General features: G+C 40.6%; 1 protein-coding gene across 9 annotated transcripts in view; it reads right to left on the bottom strand.

The window, feature by feature from the left end:
* The window catches only part of nrxn3a (neurexin 3a), a 201,588-nt gene that overhangs the window by 116,981 nt on the left and 59,572 nt on the right, over positions 1–25,035 (bottom strand). The gene's annotated exons all lie outside the window — the stretch shown is intronic.

The following is a 25,035-nucleotide window of genomic DNA, read 5'->3' as shown; positions in this document are numbered from 1 at the left end:
AAGAAATGGGAGTGAGACAAAGCATTTTTCTAAGCATGCAGTTTATTGAAAACAATGCTCAGAGGAGAGGAGAACGTGCACAGTGCTGAGGGGCTTCGGTGCTGATGCACTCAATGTCCAGGATGTGCTCGCATTTGTCTCTGGAAGCAGGCTTGACTGTTTGACTAAGAGTAATTGGAATCTTAAGTCAGTTTCATGAGCGTGTCCATGAACCATTAACAAACTTTGGAGCGGAGGAGAGCAGCTTTTTCAGAATGCTTGCTTAAGTGCATTGTGGACAGTCTTCTAGTTTTCAATGGGAGACTGACAGGAGATTGGCGTGCTAGAAACGTTGCCAATAGCTCTGCTTTCACTGCTTTGATATCACTTACATTTATTGTAAACATGCAGTACACAGTACAAGCAATTTACTCTGTGATTTATCGTCTTAACCGATATGTTTTTTAAAAGTTTTTTCTTTTAATAACTCATTTAGCACAAAGAAAGTATTGATGATACTGTCGTGGTACTAAGTCTATGACCCAGTGTTTCTGTTTCTTGTGCTCTCATGTGGCATTTAGCTTGAGTTTAGTTTCTAGTTCTTAGGTTATTGTTCATTTTAGTCATTTGTGCCTCCCTGTGTAGTTACCATGTATACTAGGTTCTGTCTCTATGTTTACTCATCTGTTTCCCACGCGTATCTCTCCTTCTGTCTGTTCCCTGCATTCATTCAGTCCATGTCTTAGTGTGTGTCTGTTTGTTTCCTGTTTTATTTTGATAGTCTCCTATCCTGTGTGCTCTATGTTCAGTTATTTTCCTGTCCCGTTAGTCTGATTAGTTCCAGCTGTGTTTCCTCCGTTTCCCATTCTCTGGTTATCCTCTGTGTATTTAGTCCTCTGTCTTCCTCTGCTTGTTGTCACATCGTCCCTCGTTGCTATGTAGTTTCACTGTGCTCCTCAGTTTCCTCATTACTCCCAGCTTCTAGCTTGTAGTTCCTAGTTTCCCATTTTAGGTTATGTTTTTTTGTATCTAGTACTTGAGTTTTGAACTGCCAATAAAGCAGCCTCTTTCAGTTTACTCCCCTTGTGTGTGAGTCCTCCATTTGAGTCCAACTCCTGCCTCTGCCTGTCACACAGCGATCTGTGACAGGATCTCTAGTTTCATACAGAGGTATAAGCTCAACCAACATTTTCAGATTAACATCAACAGAAGCAAAGAAACAGAGTCCAAATAGAACAGAAAACCAGTCCAGAGGGTTGGCCTGGCCAAGGGGCAAAATTGAGGCCACATAGCGATTAAGGGGACTGACGTGGGAAAACAGTTCTCGGGGTCAACCATGGAGCCACCAGTGGCTTGGCAGGAGGCTGTCAGTGGATGTGGAGATGATTCACTCAAGGCAAATGTTGACAGAGACAATGGTGCAACTCAGGTGGCAACTGCGAGGGTCAACATTAATAGAGAGGAAGACACCTTTGACAGGAGGTCAAAGATGGCAGTGAAGACTCTCAGGTGGCATGGCTGGAGGCGGAGCGGCAGAGGAAGGTACCCCTTAGGTGGTGAGGGCGAGGGCAACGAGACACTCCTGATGACCACCCCTGATGACCACCTCCAATGAGCCCTTCAACTCTTACAAGACTTTTAGTAGATCCCCCTATGGTATTAATTTCAAAATCCTACATTGCCTCATTCTCAAGTTATCACATTCATGAGCTTGGGTGTAAATGCTGCCCACCTGCCACTAGTGTGGATGCTGTGATGTCAACGCTGAATGGGTAGGTTTTAATTTAAGTTAGTGTGTCGTGTTGATACCTCGTTTATGTCAATGTTTGTACAGTAATGTTTATGTTAGCTTACCTGTCAGAAACTTCTCATGGATGATGCTTGCTAAGCTAACACTTTCATCTTTGTTAGCTAATGAGTGAAATACAATAGTAAACCAGTAAACAGGAGGGGCTGCACTGTCTCCTAGTTTTGTTTCTCACATTAATATTACTGTTTATTCTGAATAGTAAACCTCTCACTCCGGAGCATGTCCACTGCAATCATAAAGTCATGAACTAAATCATATGTAAACTGACTGGAAATATAAACCCTTTTATTTTAGTTTCAAGCTTTATTTAAACTTCTGGACAGAAGGCATTTTTAGTTTAGGTAGTTTTTTTGTTTTTTTTGTTTTTTTTGTTTAAATACTAGAACTTAGAGCCGGTTGGGTACTGGACCCTAGAACAGCAGGTTTGCACACAGATGGTGGAGATAAGAGTTATTAAAAATAACTGTTGACTAATCGACTAATTAAAAACAAAAAGATTATTCTACTACCAAAATAATCTTTAGTTGCAGCTGAACATGGTCCATTCAGACCCAGTGTCCCCAGTCTTCCTCGGAATACTGTTGAAGCTCTGTCAGAGGTGAGAGATGAAGATCTCATAGTGGTGACTTTCACTAACATTTACATTTAGAAGATAGAACTCATCAGTAAGATTTTTTTTACTGCCAAACTGGCTACCAGCTTAGCCTGCAAACTGCCTCACATGGTGAGCCAAAGGCACAATCTCACAACGATAACTAAAAAGGCATTCAGACTGTTCATGGACTCTCCCTTCAAACACTGAGCACATACATGACAATAAAGTTCTCCATTAAGATCAGTTAAAGAAGTCAGTTCCCACAAAGCTGTAAATCAGGGGTCTCCAACTCCAGGCCTCGAGGGCCGGTGTCCTGCAGGTTTTAGATCTCACCCTTGGTCTACACACCTGAATCAAATGATTAGTTCATTCCCAGGCCTCTGGAGAACTATAAAACATGTTGTTAGGTAATTTAGCCATTTGAATCAGCTGTGTTGGATCAAGGACACATCTAAAAACTGCAGGACACCGGCCCTCGAGGCCTGAAGTTGGAGACCCCTGCTGTAAATTAACAGGAAAGGAAAAGGCTGAGAAAACTGCCTGTGTTTGATTGTGAAGGCACAAACTGACACAGACTGAAGGAGTAAATGATACAAACAAAACCGCAGCCAAAGGCAGGGCTGATGGTACTCTGGGAACACAAGAATTCAAGTCTAAAATGTATAGGTCAGTACGAACCAGTACGAAAAAATATTTTCATATGAGAGAGTGAGTGTTAGAATGCCTGCGTCTTTGTCACAAATGTACATGATAACGAGGGTGTGAAGCCACATCAGTGGCAAAAGTGTGAGGCTCCCAGACGACCAGAGGCAATAGGGAGTCGACCCTGCTAGAGGCTGGCCACCCTGGTACAAGTCAAGAACAGGGTCCCAGGGGCCCAAGAACCACCCGGCACACGAATGGCCTTTCACAATATAACATGTAAGACCGGGAGGTCCAGGTCTACTCCCGGAAGGAGCGAGCAAGCAAACAACTGGCTCAGTAGGCACCCCCATTCCCTACACCAGGCCACAGGATGGGAAGAAGTCTAGGGCCTACAATGGCAATGCCCTGGAACGCCACCAAGTCTGCAGCAGCACCCACCACCCCCACCACATAGAGGATACTGGAGTGTGCAAATGAGTCCAAAGACTCATCTGCAATTCAATTCAATTCAATTCAATTTAGGCAGACCCTTCAATAAATCATGCAGAGAAAAACCCAACAATCATATGACCCCCTATGAGCAAGCACTTTGGCGACAGTGGGAAGGAAAAACTCCCTTTTAAAAGGAAGAAACCTCCAGCAGAACCAGGCTCAGGGAGGGGCGGGGCCATCTGCTGTGATTGGTTGGGGAGAGAGAAGGAAGACAGGATAAAGACATGGTGTGGAAGAGAGACAGAGGTTAATAACAGATATGATTCAATGCAGAGAGGTCTGTTAACACATAGTGAGTGAGAAAGGTGACTGGAAAGGAAAAACTCAATGCATCATGGGAATCCCCCGGCAGCCTACGTCTATTGCAGCATAACTAAGGGAGGATTCAGGGTCACCTGGTCCAGCCCTAACTATATGCTTTACCAAAAAAGGGAATTTTTAAGCCTAATCTTGAAAGTAGAGATAGTGTCTGTCTCCTGAATCCAAACTGGAAGCTGGTTCCACAGAAGAGGGGCCTGATCTGCACACTGCATCACAACACCACTCAGCTATAACAGACACATACAGTAAAGGGATGATATAAACTGTTTTAGGTGTCAGACAAGCTGCACCAAAAAATGGTTGCTCTCTCACCTGAATGCCCCACCCCACCCAATTGCTCTAAGGGCACCAACAAGCCCTGGAGGCACAGACATCCTAACATGGGTCGACCCACCCGACATGCCGAGGTGGTCAGGGGGGTCGAGACCACCCTCACACAAGGAGTGACTCAGTCAGAGACCAGGCCCAGCACCTGCCTCCACCAGGATGAGGCCACCCGCCACCATAAAAAACCCAGACCCCACATCCTCCACGGTGACCAACCAAGGCAGACACACAGACACTCCAAAACAGCAACCACAGCTCTCCAGCCCCCAGGGGGCCGCCATATACCAGGAGTCCCAGAGACCATCCCCATCCACCTGTAAGGCAAATAGGGAAACAAGACTACAGCTGACTCCTCTCACTAAGTAATGGAATTGATCAATGGGGACCAGAGAGAGACAAATTCATCCAGTTGGTTTTTTAAAGAGGCAGACATTCTCTCCAGACTAATGTGATCAAAACTAGCAACATGGCCTCTTCACCTGTCCATCCTGAATTTTCCTGCTCTTTGTGTCAGGTGTTTAGTTATTCCTCTGCCTCCTTTAGCAGTAATGATACTTGACAGTGAGGAGTAAGCGTAGGCCTAAAAAGATGCCTCCAGTTCAGCACCAACCCATTCAAGTGCCTAACTGTCTCGCCCCACTCGGTGACACACCCACTGTGGATCAAACTCTGGTAACTGGCAATTCTGTTCTGAGACATGTGAAGCTAGAGACACCAGCAACCATAGTCAATTGTCTTCTAACGGCAAGAGCAGGTAACACTGAGGCAAACTGAAAACTGCTGGCTAAGGATAAATATCTGCAGAGGAATGGCTTATTTGAAGAGTTTCAGTCAGGTTTCAGAGCTCATCACAGCACAGAAACAGCTTTAGTGAAGGTTACAAATGATCTTCTTATGGCCTCTGACAGTGGACTCATCCCTGTGCTTGTCCTGCTAGACCTCAGTTTTTGAATGTGTTTGTTTGTTTTTGAATAACAATTGTGATTTGGTTCATAGTGATCTTGGTTCTCCCTCCCTCAGTGTTTATCTTCTATATTTAGTCAGCCTTTCTCTCCTTGTTTGCTTTAGTTTTGCTCCCTGACTCATTGTGTCTGATTAGTCCCAGCTGTGTTTCCCTCTGTCTGTTGTTGTGTTGTCCCATTTGCTGTTTTTCACTGTACCTCATGTCCATCACAACTCCTAGCTTCTAGTTTTCTAGTTTATTAGTTCATAGTTTCTTGGTTTCTAGTTTTTAGGTGTTTTGTTCTTGTATCCTGTACAGGGAGTGCAGAATTATTAGGCAAATGAGTATTTTGTCCACATCATCCTCTTCATGCATGTTGTCTTACTCCAAGCTGTATAGGCTCGAAAGCCTACTACCAATTAAGCATATTGGGTGATGTGCATCTCTGTAATGAGAAGGGGTGTGGTCTAATGACATCAACACCCTATATCAGGTGTGCACAATTATTAGGCAACTTCCTTTCCTTTGGCAAAATGGGTCAAAAGAAGGACTTGACAGGCTCAGAAAAGTCAAAAATAGTGAGATATCTTGCAGAGGGATGCAGCAGTCTCAAAATTGCAAAGCTTCTGAAGCGTGATCATCAAACAATCAAGCGTTTCATTCAAAATAGTCAACAGGGTCGCAAGAAGCGTGTGGATAAACCAAGGCGCAAAATAACTGCCCATGAACTGAGAAAAGTCAAGCGTGCAGCTGCCAAGATGCCACTTGCCACCAGTTTGGCCATATTTCAGAGCTGCAACATCACTGGAGTGCCCAAAAGCACAAGGTGTGCAATACTCAGAGACATGGCCAAGGTAAGAAAGGCTGAAAGACGACCACCACTGAACAAGACACACAAGCTGAAACGTCAAGACTGGGCCAAGAAATATCTCAAGACTGATTTTTCTAAGGTTTTATGGACTGATGAAATGAGAGTGAGTCTTGATGGGCCAGATGGATGGGCCCGTGGCTGGATTGGTAAAGGGCAGAGAGCTCCAGTCCGACTCAGACGCCAGCAAGGTGGAGGTGGAGTACTGGTTTGGGCTGGTATCATCAAAGATGAGCTTGTGGGGCCTTTTCGGGTTGAGGATGGAGTCAAGCTCAACTCCCAGTCCTACTGCCAGTTTCTGGAAGACACCTTCTTCAAGCAGTGGTACAGGAAGAAGTCTGCATCCTTCAAGAAAAACATGATTTTCATGCAGGACAATGCTCCATCACACGCGTCCAAGTACTCCACAGCGTGGCTGGCAAGAAAGGGTATAAAAGAAGAAAAACTAATGACATGGCCTCCTTGTTCACCTGATCTGAACCCCATTGAGAACCTGTGGTCCATCATCAAATGTGAGATTTACAAGGAGGGAAAACAGTACACCTCTCTGAACAGTGTCTGGGAGGCTGTGGTTGCTGCTGCACACAATGTTGATGGTGAACAGATCAAAACACTGACAGAATCCATGGATGGCAGGCTTTTGAGTGTCCTTGCAAAGAAAGGTGGCTATATTGGTCGCTGATTTGTTTTTGTTTTGTTTTTGAATGTCAGAAATGTATATTTGTGAATGTGGAGATGTTATATTGGTTTCACTGGTAAAAATAAATCATTGAAATGGGTATATATTTGTTTTTTGTTAAGTTGCCTAATAATTATGCACAGTAATAGTCACCTGCACACACAGATATCCCCCTAAAATAGCTAAAACTGAAAACTACTTCCAAAAACATTCAGCTTTGATATTAATGAGTTTTTTGGGTTCATTGAGAACATGGTTGTTGTTCAATAATAAAATTATTCCTCAAAAATACAACTTGCCTAATAATTCTGCACTCCCTGTATTTGAGTTTGGCTCTAGCACATTAAGGCTGCTTCCTTTTGTTACTCTATTGTTTATGAGTCCTGCATTTGGGTCCTCGTCCTGCCTGCCACACAGCACCATACGTGACAGTTTAGAGATTTGCCAATCATTGCATTCTGTTTTTATTTAGTTTTTACCCAGTGTTGCAGCTTTTTTTGCAATTGGAGATGTGTTTAAAGCATAGTTTTAAAAAAGTGTTTGGATTGTATGGATAGTGTCGCATTTCATAGCAAATGTATCTCCAAAGGGTTGCCTACTAATTGGAAAAGTCAGCACTGTGATCTCTGACTTGTGGTCACCCAGATGTTGAGACTTTATAATGCAGTCTAACATGGAGTCCAAAGCCAGTAGGTGGCTAAATCTTCTCTGTATGTTTTATGTTGTGTGTATCTGTGCTGTCAACTTTCACACAAAGAAAATTTCACATATTTGGTAACCCAAGTGGAATGGCAGAATAACAGTAAGGCCATAGAAGACACTTGGTTAGACATACCATACAGAAAGGAAAGTGTTATAAGTCTAATTTTAGATTTTTAGTTGTTTGTGCATTTTCTTTGACAAACAAGCAAAAAACACACCAGATAGGCATTAATTATATCACAACATATTATACAATAACTGCTATATGACTTTTACTGCTGACTTCTTCACTAACTGGAGCAGGATCACCAACAGTGGATGTGAATGACAGATTAATAGCAATAGGGGTGGGAATAAATAAATAAAAAAATAGGCGAGAAAATCCTCATCCCTCTGAGCTGAAAAAGCTTATCTGAGGGGAGGCTGATTGGTGCAGGATGGCTGAAGGAGGCAAAACAGAATAGGCTGAAGGGGAGTTTGTGACGATGAAGGGGGAAGGGTTTGGAGATAACCATCAGTAATTTCAGCATGCTGGTGGGTTTCCATTTGTTTGTTAGCTTGACCAGTGGTGCGTTGGGATGTCTGAACCAAACAGCATTGTGGGACTGAAACACAGAAGCGACAGGAAGGGGGGATGGAGCCTGTCAGGCATTAGCTCAACAACAAAAAGAAGTCAGTACTGCCATTTTGGTGGTGTCCAGAGAGAGGAGGCTGAGCTGCTCAGACAATAGGGTCTTCAATATTTACACACACAGAAAACACATGTGGCTAAAGATTAAACATCACTTTGTAACTGATGTTCACTTAAAAAAGAGAGAAAATTAGAGCGACTGTATGGCAAAAATCGAAGAGATTAATATCATAATAAGAAGCTGAATGGCAAATATATGGCATGCATTATGCGACAACAGGAAATGGTGATAATATTCTATACAATAATATGCAGAATGACCCGGAAGGGCAAGCAGCCTACTGGAAATAGACCACTAATTGTGGAGCATATTTCTCACTCATTCAGCCCTAATAATAACCATATTGTAGTACATCAAAGCTCCTGGCACTCCACTGGGACTCCTTCATAAACGCAGAGGGGTGGCGCTGGCTCAGATGGGCTGAAGGGAATCGGAAGTTTCCTGGTTCCCTGGCTCCTCCAGCCTGCGTGCCTAATATTTTTAGGCAAGATACAAACTCCAAGTTATGTGTGAACGTTAGGTAGAAAACAAAAGTGTGAATGGGTGTGAATATGTCAATGACATATATTGTATAAAGCACTTTGAATGCTCTATATAAGAATCAGTTTATTTACTATCCGGTCTTTAAGTGATGACGTGATGAAACCTGCTTCCGGGCCCAAAGTAGTCTGCATTTAATAAGGCTGATGTGTTTTTAACATGTTTTAATGCTTTGTATCTTGTTCTATTTAATCTCAACAAGCCCCTAAAAACAGGCAGTGATCACTGTCTGCTTCTCTCGGTCAGACTTAAAGACCGGATAAGTGCCCTTGTTACAAAATTGCCATCATACCCAGAAGCACATCTGTGTTGGCTTTACACTGGTTGGATGGAACATTTCTCTATATACTGTGAGATTAAAGGCAAACTTAATTCATACATGGCATCAAAATGCCATGTCTGAATTTCATCCCAAGATGTCCTGTCATGGTCGCTAGCCTCCAGCAAAGCCTCTGCAGGGTCAAGGTTTGTCTTCTTCTCTTCTCAGCAGTTTCTGAACTGCTTTCCCTCTTCAGCCTGCCCTCTGATTGTTCCTCCTGGGTCAGTCTGCTCCTTTAAGTTTTGGACTTTTTTGTTGTTTTTTAGTCCCAAGGAGCAATTCACCTTTGGGTCCTTCCACATATAAATCAGCCAAGTCTCAGAAATCACCTTTCTCCAAAAGCTGTTTTAAAAAAAAAATAATAATAATAAAAAAACAAAACAAGTTTTTTGCTTTTTAATATCCTCAATTGTATTTGCTTTCCTATATCCAAAATTACTATGGCATACTTATTCTAAGAAGTCCACAGTACAAACCCCAACCTTTATAGGGATGCTTTTTGGGGACGGAATGATATATAATGGGAAAAAGGGAGCTTCCACCAGACTCAAAGCTTTGTTAATTTTGTTTGTCTATCTAGAAGGAAATGTGATAATAACAATTAACAAACCTTAATGACAAATATTATAACAGTTATAACAATCTTTTTGGGGGAAGGAAAACTAAATTCAAACCAAATCAAATGAGTCCATACGAGCAAGCACTTGGTGACAGTGGGAAAGAAAATTCATTTTTAAAAGGAAGAAGCCTCCAGCAGAACTAGGCTCAGGGAGGGGCGGGGCCATCTGCTGCGACTGGTTGGAGGCTGATGGAAGGAACACAGGATAAAAGGGATTGATAATAACTGATTATATATAAACACCATATAGTGAAGAAGAAATACTCAGTGCCATAAGGGAAGCCCCTAGCAGACTATGCTCTTTGCAGCATAACTAAGGGAGGATTCAGGGTCACCTGGTCCAGCCCTAACTATATGCTTTAGCAAAAAGGAAAGTTTGAAGCCTATTCTTGAAAGTAGAGATAGTGTCTGTCTCCCGAATCCAAACTGGGAGCTGGTTCCACAGAAGAGGGGCCTGAAAACTGAAGGCTCTGCCTCCCATTCTACTTTTAAATACTCTAGGAACCATGTCAGGTGACCATATCATGAAGCACACTGAGAGAAGGCCAAGGGTTTGCAGCAGTGTCAACAAAGCAAGGGGGGAATCTAAAATATAAAACGTATTTAGAGTTATTTATCATTTTTTCTTTGCTACATAGTTCCATATATCTTGCTTTATATATTTGATGTCATAAGTATCTACAGTATTGAAAGTAGTAAAAATAAAGAAAAACCATTAAATGAGAAGCTGTGTCCAAACCTTTGACAGGTAGTGCATGTATCCTAAATCACTTATCTGCCGACCTGGTGCCAATCCAAACAGATCAAACCTCCAGCTTACCCATCCCACTCCCATCTCCCTGTACCCACACTCCTGACACTGAACCAGCACCACTGATGAGTCTTTTATGTCGAAAAAATGTGCAAGAGGCTCCCTGGGAAATGTATTTGTTTTTCTACACACAATTTATTTTGTAATAATAATACACGCTCAGTATAACCCACATAAACAGAAACATGTTCCTCTGCATGCATTTTGCACAGTCCCTATGACTGTTGCAGGTGCTGAGAGATTTCAGTACTCTCAGCATAGAGACATATTTCAGTCGGCTACACTTTGCTTGAATAATGACTAAGTCTAAATTATATTTGCCAACACTGCCAATAATTAATATTAAAAATAAAAATGTTTAAGCAGTAAAAAAAAATGCAAAAATTTATTTCCAAAAGTTAACATTTGTTTTATTTGTATTTAGTTTCAGGTTAATGTAAAGGGAACAAACGTCATAACATTATTATTAAAAATATTAAAATGTGGAAAATGACTTGCACATAGCTCATCAATCTTGCACAAAATTAAAAAAAAAAAAAAAGCCTATTTATCTAAGCAGAACACTGAGTCATGTCTGTACAGCCTTTTAAGTTTTTTATAAAGCAAACTCTTTTTCCTAAATAAATTAGTGAGATGCAATTTTCTTTCAAGCCTACAGATTATCTGCTTTAAGGTGAGTGTTTAAAAGTTATACCAAGGATTCAAGTACTTCAGTTTTGAGGCTTTCTTCGGAGGAGGAGCCACAGTATCCAAGATTGTTTCAGTGAGGATGTAACACTATTACTGAGATGATCAACTCACAAGAGTTTAGGTAGCTGCTCTGCACTGTGTTGGTACATGGTAATGAAGAGAGTAACAGTGGAGGAATTATGTCCTTAAATGTAGTTACAGCACATAACAAAAGACATCTAATGTAATGAAATGTACTTCTCACTGCTGTGTAATTCATTCCTGCAGATTTCAATGTTATTATAAAGTGATTAGAAAAAGAAGGAATGCTAATGACTGTTTAGTTTCCATGATATATTTCAAGATCTAAAGAGTGATTATAGTGGGCTCTTTAACATTTTAAGAGAATTCAATTGAGTAAAATAAAATAAAATGTGCATGCATGATGGTTGAAGGTTCCAAGGGCAGGCGCTGGTGCCTTAGTCTTAAAAAAAAAGTACCAAGTTTAAAAAAGTGAACCAGTGTGTAAGATTACAGAACTCCAGAGATGCACGATCAGCAGAAACAACACTGAAGTGGCAGGTTAGGCCATTCGACTTTATTCACCATCTACTTTCTGTAGGCTAAAATATTAATATGTGGGATTAAATATTATTAATGATGACTTTATTATTGTTTAAAGTAACTATTTATTAAAGTGCAGTGATCTATTAATTCCACAGTAAATTTATAATAACATTGCTATACTATTAGTTATAACTAAAACAACACTAAAACAGATATTCATATTTTAAACTTCTCTCATTTTATTTCTTTTATCGTTAGTCTACATTTTGATTTTGCTCTTTTTGTATTTATTTTGCCAAATTTTAACCTTTCTTTGTGTATTTTTTTAATATATTATTGTGCTTGTATAGTAACTGGTGATGTTAACAACTGCTGACAGCAAGGTTGAGCATGTGTGACAAACAAAGCTTTGACTTGTGACTAGTCTTCATGGGCCTTTGTCTCTGTGAGTCCTTCCTCACAGTGTCGGTGTGTAGATGAGGCATACATGTGTGTAAAACTGCATGTGCACATCTTCCCACATAAGTGAAGTGAAGGATGACTCCAGCCACGCTTACAGACACACACATGCAGACACACACACACAATTTACTGAAGCATGACAACAAGGTTGACTTCGTCCCTGCAGGCTTTTCATTTACTGCCCAGCATAATGCCGCATCCCTACCCACCCCCACCCCCGCCCAAACACACAATCACGCACAGCTTCTTATTGGCTATTATCTGGGCTGTCGGAGCCTGTGTTGATACCTAATGAAGTGCCACGGTTGCCATTTTTCAGCTGATGGTCACCAAGGTAACAGGAGTGTTGGGGGGAAAGGGGGCACTGGTGAGGGTGGTTTTGTTGGGGGATTATTACAGGGAGTAAGGAATAAAGGATGAGAACAAGAGCTAGTTCAATGCAGAATCAGATTTGATTTAGTTGTTTTCAGTCATTGTTCTGGAACACAAACAAACCATTTTCATCCCATTCCACACCAGAAAGAACAAAAGTCATTGTTGAACATGTTTCATATTTACTGAAAAGGCCTTTCTTTTTCTGACCCCAGTGCAGTTAGTGGGGTCAGGTTAACTGGTGATTCGAGATGACCCAGAGGTGTAAATGTCACCCTGTGTCAGCCCGGCGATCTGTCCAAGGTGCTTAAAAAAGCATTGAGCACTAGCTTTTATTTCCAATTGTGTCAGATTTCAAATTGACAAACGATCAGAGGTGCAAGGCAGAAGGAAGCCTATGTATATATTCTAAAAACATACATGTTCTGGAATTCTCTCGATGCTGGATGATATGAACATTACAGTAGCAACACTCGTTTAGATTTGAAAACCCTGAACACTGAAACTGTTTATTCGGCCTCCTGGTTTTCTTTTTTTGGGTCACTTCTTCTTTAGTCTTGTTTCTGAATTCCTTTCTGTCTCCTAAATACAACAAACACATATTCCCAATACACTCGCTCCTCTTCCACTGCCACTCATCATTTTTCTCATATTTGTTATCATGCTCGGCTGATGGACAGTTTGTCCTTTAACTAAAAGACATAATTGCATTTTGAGAGGGACGGATGACACAAGGGCCAGATTAATCAAAAACCTAAACTCATTCCTGAAGGACACTTGTAAGGTGGCAATTCCACACACTGTCTCCAGGCAATCTGCAACAATGAGATGTGGCAGGTCTAATACTCCATGCTCACTCTGACCTAATGAAAAGACAGTCCAGTCAGGATTATGAGATGCCTGCGAGCTTCAGCTGAGGACTGCAGCCTCTGTGAACAGCAACAGGCAGCCTGTCTGCGTCGTGATGGATGAATCAGACTTTTAAATAAAGTAATTTGTAAACTAATGTCAAGATTATTCTGAATTAAAAGAATAAATAATTAGAAATATTGTATCATCTCACTACAGCAATATGTCAATACTTGCAATTTTTAACTGAATGTTTTAGATTGTGTGACAAATTTATTGATTTATAATAAATAAACGCTGGTTCACCTTTTAGTAATATAAGTTCATATATATATATGCTCTGATACAGCACTACAGACACTCTGTGAATGTCTGCATGTGAAGATCTGAAGTGTTCATCGCCGTGACGTCCTGTGGAAAGAAACTGTACACATGTCAGCTGTTTTTGGCGTACAGTGCCGTACAGAAAGGAGGGTTAGAACAGGCTGTGATGGGTCCGCAGCGATGTTGCCTGCTCGATTCCTGACGCTCAATTTTTACAAATCCTGAATCATGGGCAAGTGGGCACCAATGTTTGTTTTTATTTTCTGTAGATCTCGCTGTCCTTTCGAGTCTGTTCTTCTTTGGTGGCTGATTCACACCATGCAGAGTTGGATGAGCAGACTGCAGACTGGACTGCGGTGTTGAATTCAATAAAGAGCTCCTCAGGCATGTGGAACTTCTGGGAATTATCGAGTTTCAGTAACAGATTTAATAGATATGCTATACTAACTGTATCTATTAACCCAAACCCGAGTTGTCTAAAGGCTTATGTCTAATCTCTTCCATACACGGCAACACCCAGAACAAAAAGACCACACTGAGAAAAACACATTTTGATAACTTTAAATGTACAAAAAAAATAGCTGTTTCTATACTATATAGTGCACCTCACTGTTGACTTAGGCCCTCTCATCATTAGATGTGATTAAATAATAAGAAGAAGAAGAAGAAGAAGAATGATATAGATAATGAGATATTGCACTGCACTGAGGTCTAGCAGGACAAGCACAGAGATGAGTCCACTGTCAGAGGCCATAAGAAGATCATTTGTAACCTTCACTAAAGCTGTTTCTGTGCTGTGATGAGCTCTGAAACCTGACTGAAACTCTTCAAATAAGCCATTCCTCTGCAGATGATCTGTTAGCTGTTTGACAACTACTCTTTCAAGGATTATGCGATAAACACAAACCTTCTCTATTTTACGCTGTTATTTAAAACACACATGCAGGCCTTTGCGTGTGTGTGTGTGTGTGTGTGTGCGACTTGACAAAAACAGTAAGTGATTTTAGCTCGCCACAGAGAAGCATATCGCATTATCACTCTCAGAGCCATACACACACACACACACACACACACACACACTCATGTGCACTCACACACACACACAAACTCACACACACACTCATGTGCAATCACACACACACACATACAAACTCACACACACACACACACACACACACACATACAAACTCACACACACACACACACTCATGTGCAATCACACACACACACACACATACAAACTCACACACACACACACACACACACTCATCTGCAATCACACACACACACACACATACAAACTCACACACACACACACACTCATCTGCAATCACACACAAACACCCACAATGGGCCTCTGCAAGCCTTCCTGAGGCTAAGTGGCATTAACCTCTTTCTCTCATGGGGCCCAGACAAAAGCCCCCAAGGAGGGCTAATAATCACATCGCTATCTGCCCCTCCTCCTCCCCCTACAACACAACAGCTCGCCTCACGTCGGAGCTTCACGCCACCAAAAAGGAAATTTCAACACAAAACTGAAATGCAGAACAAAACCAGTTTTGTTAAATACTGGTTTGAAAAAATGTCAGTGTGTGACTATCATACATTTATAATTAAATGATAATTAATTCAATTTGATTTATATAGGGTCAAATCACAGTTTCCTCAAGGTGCTTTATATTGTAAGGTAAAGAGCCTACAACAATACAGAGAATACAGAGAAAACCCTCAGATACTGGAGGAACAATGTGATTCTTCGCAGAACACCAAACCAGCCCTTTGTCCTCATCAGGATATTTGAGGGTGCATAGGAGGTAGCCCAACCAGTGTACATGTATTTTGTGGACTTGAAAAAGGCATTCAACCCTCAGGGTACCCTGTGGAAGGTTGACCGATGTTATGGGTCATTTGGCCCCTGGGTAGAAGTTAGGCTATGTTAGCTAAGTTAGACTTGTTTCTGGTGGGTGCTGGACTCTGCCAGGACTGCCCTTTGTCACCAATTCTATGAACAGAACTTGTAGGCATAGCCAGGTGGTTATCTTTTTGTAGATAATTTGGTTCTGTTGGCTTCACCAGGTGGTCACCTTCAGCTTGGTCTGGCTTAGATCACACCCAAGTGTGAAGCAGTATGAGTCTGAGACAATGAGACAAGTCTTGGAGTAGTTATTGCCCCAAGTGGAGGAGTTTAACTATCTCGGTGTCCCGTACAGAAGTGAGGGGAGATTCCGCATGAGACTGACAGATGGACTGGGGCAGCATCCACAGTGATGTGGCATTTCTGCCTTAAGCCTTCATTCTTTTTAATAGCCAGCAGGAGGTAAATCATCTGAATGCAGAAAAGCTGGGTAAACAGCTGAGTTTTTGTAAGTGCATTTCACTTTGTGTCCAAAAGGACATTATTGCAGGGTATGCCAACACCTGCTCTTACTGCAAAGGGAAGTGATTATGGGATTCATTGGCCAAAGAACCATAAAAAAGAAAGCACACATAAGTAGCTTGGAAGCAATTTTCAGCTTGTGGGTAATGAGCACAGAAACACAGGATCTTTAAAAATGCAAGATTGCGAGAAATGCAAGAAAATAAAGCCTGAAAGGCCACATCCCAACCAGTTGGTTCAAACCCATAACTTGCTTGCTGTGAGGCAGCAGTGCTAACCACCACAGCACTGTGCAGTATGTTCTCCCTGTGCCTGCATGGGTTTACTCCAGATATTCTCTCTTACTACCATACAATGCAGTGCATGCAATATAGGTTAATGGGTGATTCTAAATTGGCCAAATGTGTGAATGTAAGTGTGAACAGTTGTCTGCTCCTATGTGTCCCTGTGATAGACTGGGAACCTGAGTGTGCCCTCTCTCTCACCCTGTGACAGCTGGAAAAGTCTCAGATCACAACCTTGAACTGGATAAACAAAGAAAATGGATGAACATTATCAAGATATCCAAGAAAACATCATGTCCAAATCCTCAGAGTAGAATAAGCAGGCCAGTGAACACACAAATGATCACATGATCTATTTTTTAACTGTTTGTTTGTGCTGTATGTATAGGATTATACAATATCTATTTTGTAAAATAATTTTCTATTTTCTGTTCATCACAAGGACAAATAAAAAAGAAAACATGACATATCTGTTGTTTTGCTAAGACCAGGTAAAGTCCCAGACTGCTGGCCTTGGAACAGGCCTCCTCCTCCTCAGTGGTCCTACTGTCTGTCTGTCTGATCCTGTCTGTCAGTCACTTAATGTCTCACCTGATCCAAACCACAAATCTTTCCAGAAGACAGGCTCCCCAAAAGAAAACTCGGCTTTTGACATTTCTCTTATCATCCTGTCTGTGTTGGTGCGTAACTTTGGTCAGTATGATATTTGCTCTGTGAGCCAATCAGTCAGAATTAAACATACTCTCTCTCAGTGTGTTCACTAAGTCTCCCTCCTCGTTTTACAGCATGTTGTATATTCTAATAGAAAGAAAGAAGAAAATCTCTCTTTGACCTTCCTCTTTGGTCAGCGTGTGCTGCATTTGGACCATTAAGCATTTTTTAAATATGAACCAAGTTGTTTGCACACCGTTTTCCACCTCGCCAATCTGTTCTTCAGCTTCCTCAGTTCTTTGACTACTGAGCTTAATGTCATTCATCTGACAGTTTCATTACCTGTGCTCCATGTGGTCCTTTCACATCATTGTTTGATCATTTTTTGACTTTGTTTTACTCTCGTTTCCATCATTGTCCTGCTATCTGCAAGCTTACAATTCAGAGTGGGGTTTGTTTAGCTTTAATAGGATAAAATAGATAATATTTCAAAGAAAGAAATCTAGTATTAGTTTTGCCATTTTTAAAACTTGCTGGACTAACGGTTACCTTTATTATAAATACGTTACACTTGTCTCAGTGGCCTTTTTTTAAATTATTTAAGATTAAATAAAAGGAGCAGTTTTAACAGGCAAAGGGTTTCAAGCCTAAAGATGAATAGGAAAGCAATCATGCATTAACGAGGGTGGGGGGTGGGGACAGAAAGGAATAAATGTGAAGGGGCACCAGGAGTGGAGGAAGCGGGGTGGGGGAGGTGAGAGTGTAGGATCTGGACAGAAAGAGATAACAGCGCTCTCTCTCTTTGAATTGTCATGTGAATAGTGTGTCACAGCGAGCATCTGGTTGATAAAGATAGCAGGGTCCACTGCAGTAATCTACTCTGCACACATCGCACGCAAATCCATGAAAACACACTTTATCATGATTAAATGTTGTCCGGTAAAGTGTTCATCAAAACCTGTACACTCAGTAAACGTACACCATTACCACAACAAATCACCATCAATGATTCTTTCCAACAGTATTTGTTTGTTTTGTTGTTGTCGCTTCTTTACATAATGACCACGCCTGCAGGAAAGACCAACGACCAAAATAAACTTTTGGGTAATATGACGGAAAAACCAATGAGACATCATTTTCTACAGAATGAGTTGGAACCAGGAAGTGTGAGGCAACAGAGTAATAATGTGGTAAATGGATTGGTTCTTATGTACTTAATTTATTATATATTCAACTATACCTGAGCATACAAGCACTGCTTTTTCTATTAACTGTATTTACTTATTTGTAAAATGCTCTCAAAATATTTCTATTCAGTCACGTTTCTTGTAACCCTGCAAAATAAATTCCTTGCTATTATTACTCATCTATACCATTGGTTATATTCATTTACTACGTGATTATTACCTATTTATATTATTATTATTATTATTATCATTTATAGGTGCTTTATATTGTAAGGTAGATCCTACAATACTACATACAGAGAAACCCAACAATCATATGACCCCCTATGAGCAAGCACTTTGGCGACAGTGGGAAGGAAAAACTCCCTTTTAACAGGAAGAAACCTCCAGCAGAACCAGGCTCAGGGAGGGGCGGGGCCATCTGCTGCGACCGGTTGGGGTGAGAGAAGGAAGACAGGATAAAAGACATGCTGTGGAAGAGAGACAGAGATTAATAACAGGTATGATTCAGTGGGGTGATATGGTACTATAAGGTCATTAAGATAAGATGGGGCCTGATTATTCAAGACCTTGTATGCATCAAATTATTACTCTACTATCATGTGTGTTACTATGCTGTAATACATATGATAGTGTTTTCAAAAATAGAATAAGGATTTTAATAGGTTTGAGAATCAATAGTAGTTCAGTGTATAGAGTCATAACTGTAAATGATCTCAACCTCTCACTCTTCAATCACTGTTGGATGGTGTGCTACTGAAGTGGAAATAACAGGCAGCAGTATTGACAGCAGAAAAGCGGAACAGATCAGCTGTTGTTTTGTGGTTAACTACAGTGAGATACAACAGTAATGAACTCAGACTAGAATCAATGGACTTTTTTAAACATGACACTAACACTGCTGTACATGTGGGAATAGCTCAACACGTACAAACTTAGTCAAAGCTTGCTCCAATCAGTTAAGACTCTGTTTCATAATATTTTTGTGTATGTACACACTTGGAACAACAAAGTCAACACAGGAAGCAAACCCCTGACACTTTTGCCACACGCAAACACACAAATGTCAAGTTATGCCTGCAAGCATCGTGACATGAAGATAATATCTATAGAACACTGGATCCTGTCAGTGCTCCCTCACTGCAGCCTTTAACACAAGATGAAGCCACTGATAGAGTCCACAGAGGCTCACTGAGGACTGAATAATGACAGGACAATAAAGTGGGGTTGTGTGGTAGTGACAATGGCTGACACTGTCATGCACAGTGGGACGACGGTAATGAGGAGACGAGTTTCTTTGCATCTTGGTAAGTTGTGTAGAGTCTACAATAAATATGAAGTTGAACAAAATATACTAATTGGACTTTAATGGGACACATGAAAACATTAGAAAGCAATTACATCAGAAGAGAAAGAAATCGAAACAAGAGAAAAACTAGAACACAAAAACCACAGACACACACAGACAGTGTTTTCTTATCTTTTTACACAACCTAAAACTGGTTCTCAGATGTACAAGACTTGTTTTAACATCATAATTTGGACATCCGCTGTGAGACCATATAGTTATTGCACAGAGCACAATGGCCACATTCAGGTTTGTAATATTGTTGCTTGGCTTTTTGGCCAAATTGATACACTTTTACTTCATTGTATCTTCAGGGATACGCCAGCATATCATTAACCTTTTACAGAAAGTTGCCAAAGTTGGTCTCCAGTTTCCCCAGCATCCTCCTCAATCACAAGGCTGACTATTAGTTAAAGTAGGAATTGACGGGTGGGGGAACCCTCTCTCTTTTATCGTCTATACTGTTATCTATTACCTAAACTAAGAAAAAACACTAAATACTACAGCCTAATAGGACTACTGCAATACACTGTATTTTTTGGACCATAAGGTCTGTTTTCATTAGTGCTGTCAAAATTAACACGTTAACACAAATGAATCCGCCATCACGGTCACCATGATTAAAATCTTTAACGCAATTAACGCATCTGGAGTGCAGAATGATTCAAAATCCCTGAAATGTTTCTGTCAACACATTTCGGGCAGTTTGTCCAAGTAGAGTTACCTTCGCACATGTGCTAATGGCTGAATCAATCAACTCAATATGGAAAATGATAAACGCACTTTGGCTCTCTCAATGGGAAATTTGAGTATTAAAAAATAACAAATAAACAAACAAGATGTTCAATACACATATTTTAACTGTTTTCTCAAGTCTGTTTACTCATGCAATATAATGTGATTAATATAGAATAAAAATAAATATTTAATCGTGATTAATCAAAATTAATCTACAGTAACCCTGTGATGAATCTGATTAAACATTTGAACATTTGAAACACTAATAAATATTATATATTAGTGTATACTTATTAGTACAGGGCTCTAGAGTGAGACCAATTTGGTCTCAAATTTCTCTGTCTCTGCTTTCTCAACCGACGGCCCGTACACGGACACGCCGTTGGGGCTGAAAGCCAACAGCTCACTGATTCTGATGCGTCGGCGGGTCCGCGCTTTGCGTTTGTGTGTTTTTTATGCTAGATTCTGAGCTGCAGGTTTTATCTCTCTCCAACCAAAATTCCCTGAACCAGCAGCAAAAGAAGATCCAAACTACGATTCACATTTGTTAAATGTCGTCATTAATTCACTCTTACTTTTGCTGTTTTGCTTCCACCACAATAAAATCACACTTCATGCACAGCTGTCTCTCAGTTTCCCATCTCAAATCTCTGTTTTCTGCATTATTCAGTCGCTTATTACCCACCAGTCTACCATTGTTTACAGCGCTGTCGACCGCTATCTTTTTTTTTTTACTTTACTTAAATGACCTCAGACAAGAAAGACTCATTTCTGCTGTTCAATACTGAAGAAATTTAAACTTTTTAAAATTATGCAATATTGCAGAATATTTTTAAGTTTCTCTGCTATAAAAATCCAGGCCAGGAAAATCTCCTTCATGTTTTTCTGTTTTATCCTCAGTTACTTTGACACAAAGGCATCTGCTGTGATGCTCACACCTCTGATAAAGTCCCACATGTATCAGTATTGATAAATGATCAGAATTATAATATTTCTGACTGTCTCAGACAAAACTGAATCGAATCAGGACCTTGTGAATTGAATGGATTATAGAAATCAGTGATGATACCCAGCCCTAGTGAGTAGCCTAGGCCTGACAGAAGTGGATGTAGCTGTAATAAGAAAAGATGAAAAGAACTATTGATACATTTTTTTGTTAAGTTAAGGCCTGATCTGTCTGAAATTCATAGCCAGCTCTGACACGGAACCATCAACCTCTGAATGCTGAAAAAGCACAGTGTATCCAGAAAACACATTATATGCTGCGATAACTGCCCAAGTGTCCCCTCCCCCCGCTGCCTTTCAGCAGCAAGCAGGTCGTCAGAGGAGCCGATGTGATGATTAAGTTTAACATTGTCTACAATATTCCCAAAGAGTGCCAACGCACTTTAAGCACAAGCACTTTTTCAGTAACTTATCTTTCCTTAGAAATGTGATCCAAATAAAGAACTTTGTGTTGACAAGATTGTTAGTTAATCATTTACAAGTTAATATTGTCTGTATGGACAGCAATTTTCCCCCAAAAAAGTGCACACGTAAAACTGCGGTGTTAAGCAATGCGGTTGAAAAATTTGGGTGCGCCTAACTTTTGTGCTGTTAGTCGCGCCAGTACAACCGTGGCAAAACGTTAGTCTAGAGCGCTGTAGTACATAGGTTTTTTTAAAAGGTTTTTTTTTTACAGGAGAGAACCTCTGCTAAACGATTGAAGAAAACTATTCAAATTCTCTTTGAATTTAAGCATACATTCTTTGTGTTTATTCTGCATTTACTTATTATATTGCATAAATGTCAGTTACAAGCTTAAATATACAGGTGAAAAAAATTTAATTGCAACCAGGCTATTGATCAAGTAATTGCGAATAATCGCGATTAATTACAGGAAATTGTGAGATTAATTAGTTAATTTTTCAAATCTATTGACAGCACTAGTTTTCATACAAAAGCGCACAGGATTATAAGGCACATTAAGCGAAACAAAGCAGTCAGATAAGTCAAACTAGGACTGGGCGATATATCGAGTTTTTAAATATATCGATATATTTTTATATGAGATATGAGATGTGACAATATCGTTTATATCGATATAGTCTATGTTACATTATAACTATACTTGTGGAACCGCAAGTTTGCCTCTTGTTTGTCCACTTTTGTCTCTACGCTGCGTTACTCTGCCTCGCCTCTCTCCTTCACTGAACACAACTCCCCCTCCCCCATCGCTTCACCTGCAGGCAACAACAGGACGGACACGGTAGCTATCAAAGAGGAGCTGGTCAGTAAAAAGAAAACATTTGGATATTACTATTTCAGTGCTGCAGCGTTACTCTCGTTAAAATGACGTTAACAGCATAACTGTATTAACGCGGCAAATCTCTGTTAACGAGTTACCGCGGATCAGCCCATGTGTGGGGCTGGACGGCGTCAACGCGTTAGCGTTGCGGTTAGTGTTAGCGGTTTATGTTATGTTATGTTATGTTTATGTTAGCATTACTAGTATTTTCACCATTTACAACAGCGCCGTAAAGTGCAAAATGAAGAGTGTGTGAAACTGCGTGCTGTATCCCAGACCGCGAAGTCTCCAGCCTCTTGCCCCGAAACAAACTACCCTACAAAACTCGTATACTGTATTTTTCAGACTATAACCTTACACTAAAATCCTTTCATTTTCTCAGAAATCGACTGTGTGCCTTATGTATGAGTTCTGGTTGTGCTTACTACGGTGGCCCTGAGAGGCCAAACGGACTGCAACTTCAGAAAACACTTGCAAAAAGAAAAATGCTGCAAAAAGAAAAACACTTGCAAAAAGAAAAATGCTGCAAAAAGAAAAACGCTGCAGAAAGAAAAACGCTGCAAAAAGAAAAACGCTGCAAAAGCACACACAACACAACGGAAATGTTTCTGGGGAGACAATAACCGGACGGACCAGTTGCACGAACCAAAACATGCTAACAAGTGCACTGGGACTGGGAGACACTTCAAAGAAGTGGAAGCGGAGCGGCCAAAGAGTAAACTTTCAAAAGTAAGTTCTGAACATTATGTCACTTATTTATGTGCAAATGTTTAATAATGAAGAACATTAAAACATTACTGTTGGCCACATGCCAGTGTCGTGCCAAACTAGGTATCCCCGACAGAATTTGTTTCCCCTGCGTCGGGAGCACACGCTGGACTGTCCAAATCACGGACAAACAGTATCCCACATTGTTGAATTTAGTTTACAAACACTTCTTATAATGACTAACTACTCCTGACATTTTTGAGATGTTAGCTCTTTATACAACGAAGTTATAGTGGGATACAAATAATATCAGGCTGATCCTGCCACAATTTGTTCCCCCTGTGTAAATCACGGACAAACAGTATCCCACATTGCTGATTTTTCGTTCACAAACACTTCTTATTATGAGGCATTACTCCTGAAACTTTGGAGGATTTAGCTCTTTATATAGTAAAGTTACAGGAGAATAAAAATAGTTATCAGCCAAAATGTTAATGGTTTATTAAAATAATCCCATCTGATACCCCGTGAGCAATAAATGTATAATTTTCCGTTGTAACCCTCAAACTGAATGGTAATGTAACGAAACTAATTTTTCACAAAATGAAAACATCAGTACTGCCTGCATGCTCCCAGCACAGGGGAAACAAATTCTGTCGGGGATACCTAGTTTGGCACGACACCTGCAAAGTTATGTGACATTAGCGATGTTTGTACTTTCAGTATTTACTTTGTTTTAAAGCCTTTACTTTATACGCCGTTCGATAGTTGACCTTAATCTTACAGAGATGTGATGATTTTATGGATAATTAAAGTCAGTCATATATCCACAAACACAACAGGCTGAAAGTCAGTGATGCTGCTCGGTTTGCAGTCCTGAATATCACGGCACAAGCAGGATTCACTGCACTGTTAATGTTAGCTATGTTATATTGCTGCCTCTGTTCGGTGGTGTCGAGCCAAACGGACTTTAACGTGTGTTTGAAGTTATTTTAGGAAGTCTGTAAATGCAGGGTATGGCATCCCCTGAGTAAAGGCGGTGATGTGTAAGGCAGTCAATGATTTTGTCCTTTTCAAAGTCTTGAAGGCAAGCTATAACTTTCTTTTTGTAGCTGCTTGTGGGGTCTTGCTTTAAGGCTTCGTAGGTATTGTTGTCACTGAGGAGAGTAGTGATCTTTTTATGGTAATCTGTAGTGTTTAGGACGATGGTGCATCTTCCCTCATCAGCTGGTAATATAGTGATGTTGTGGTCTTCACTCAGGGAAGCAACGGCCTTCTTTTCTTGTATTGTGAGATTAGACGGAGGGACTTTGGCACTGGAGAGGGTGGCTGAGACTTTCATCCTGATTTGCTCTGCTTCTGTCTGTGATAATTTATTAATCCGTATGGCGGATTCTGTGGCTGTGATGAGGTCCACTATGGGCATCTGGGACTCCCCACCATTTGACCTTAGAACTGAAGAAGCTTCTCGGATGAGAGGTGAAACGTCTTCAAGCAACTTAAAGAAGTCCAGACGCTTTTCTTTGCAAGCTCCTTTGACTACGATGACCTGGATGACTGAGAACCTTCACAGACACTCAATAAAACAGTGGAAATGTCAGTGTAAAGAAATTGAGATAGTAAAACTACATCTGCTTTGTTTTCCCAAATAGGATGTCATGTAGAAGTCTGGATCACACAGCGGCCCGGAGAGTTCAAATGCACTGCAACTTAGGAAAACACCAGCAAATAGAAAAATGCTGCAAAAACACACAAAACACAATGGAAGCTGAATAAAGACAATGGGAATTAGACAAACAAACAAAAACCAACAACGACAGAAGTTGAACAGGAAACAGAAAAAAACACCGCAAACGTTCACAAAAACCTC

This window comes from Perissodus microlepis, chromosome 19 (assembly GCF_051167445.1).
Source record: "Perissodus microlepis isolate ML-2025 ecotype Zambia chromosome 19, ASM5116744v1, whole genome shotgun sequence".
Classification (NCBI taxonomy): Eukaryota; Metazoa; Chordata; class Actinopteri; order Cichliformes; family Cichlidae; genus Perissodus; species Perissodus microlepis.
Note: the sequence above shows the minus strand (reverse complement) of the source record. Positions and strands in the feature narration are given on the sequence as shown.